A 1,603-nucleotide genomic window follows, 5' to 3' on the forward strand; every position below is an offset into this window, starting at 1 on the left:
AAAGGGATGAACTTGAAGAAGTTTGCAGGTATTTGTGGGGGAACAAGCAAAAATTTCTGAGATAGATAATATTTTAAGAGAGAACGAGAGAGAGAGAGAGAGAAAGAGAGAGAGAGCGAATGACCTTTAATGATACTGGTGAGTTTAGCCTGACAGACTCAATGCATGAGAAAAAATGAAATTGTTGATGTGATGCTGATGAATATGATGATAATGATGGTGCACTCACTTATGCAACCTAGTTTAGAGAGTCTGATCAAGTCCTGTAGTTCACAGGAAAGTCAGTACAGCATTTGTCGCTTGGAATGCTCGTTTAGAGTTGGACAACAGGACTAACCCGTCACTTAGTGTTAGTCTTTTCCAAAGTGGTGTGCCTAGAGACACTAGGAGGGACATCCTAGATGCTGTATACCACGCGCATTCACAGGTTGAAGTCCTTGATCACGTCACGGAGGACAGAGTTGGAAGTGGCCTGTTGCAGCTGCAATCCACATTTGCGTAAGATGCGTTCAGCCGCACGTGGTGAGAACCGCTTGGTCATGTTAGCTCAATCCGTGAGGCATCCTAAAGTCTCCGAGCGGGTGTACGGGCTGAAACGGCGCGTAATTTTGCAGCACAGTCGTCAATGTAGATCGCTGAAAACTCCAGGCATCCTTTGAAGCAAAAGCGGAAGCATCTTGTCTGGATAACTGTATAGGAAACACTGGCCGGTGTAGATCATGCACAATCGATGATGCAGTGTCTGCCTTAACGTTCCCATCTATACCGCCGTAAGCAGGAATCCAATAAAGGTCTGCACCAGCGTGTGCCTTTAGAGATGTAGGCGCAAGTAATTAATGTGGAAAACAAGCTGATCTTTCAAGTAAGATGTTATCACTCAAGTGCCGCCCGAAAATCCGTGAAGATTGCCGTGAAGAATTGCCGTGAAGATTGCCGTGAAGATTGCTGTGAAGATTGCCGTGAAGATTGCCGTGAAGAAAATCCGTGAACAAGGTGGTTGCTCGATGATGTGGGCGAAAGCAGCACTCAGAGTGGCAAGTTCGGTAACTGGAGATGTTGTCCTTTAGCGCAGCGTTGCGCTGAATACCGTACGGGCTGACGAAAACGAGATCCCTCTTGCAGATTAGATGGCTGTCGCAGATTAATCAGAGTATAGATGGGCATTTGCTCTGTACTTTTGGAAGATCAGTTGTGAGGTGAAGAACTTTAAGGCAGTGGTAGGGATATGCTGTTTGTGGGTACTCCCGCGCACTCCATTTGAAATTTTCAGAGGCAGGAACATCCAAGGCAGCGGCAGACACTGAGCATGGTGCTGGTAGTACGACGGTGGAAGGAACCGAACTTCGGTGTCTGAGCTGAATGCTAAAGTGCCGTGTTACGTGCTGCCGTGCTACAAATACGCAGTGGCGCGCGAAGGTGCTCTTGCGCGCCGAGGGCGAGTGGTGCCAGCCGTAGAAGATCCACTAACCCACCGTCGATGTTATCTTCGGCACTTCAACGCATATGCTCAGGACCTGTGCTTGCATATCTTGCAGAACTCTTAGATTTCCTTTTGAGAGGTGGACAAGCACAGGGAGGCTGTGGCACAACAATCCAATGCGCA

The sequence above is a fragment of the Haemaphysalis longicornis genome, unplaced genomic scaffold, assembly GCF_048455015.1.
Source record: "Haemaphysalis longicornis isolate Haplotype H1 unplaced genomic scaffold, Haemaphysalis longicornis Haplotype H1 scaffold_4, whole genome shotgun sequence".
NCBI lineage: Eukaryota > Metazoa > Arthropoda > Arachnida > Ixodida > Ixodidae > Haemaphysalis > Haemaphysalis longicornis.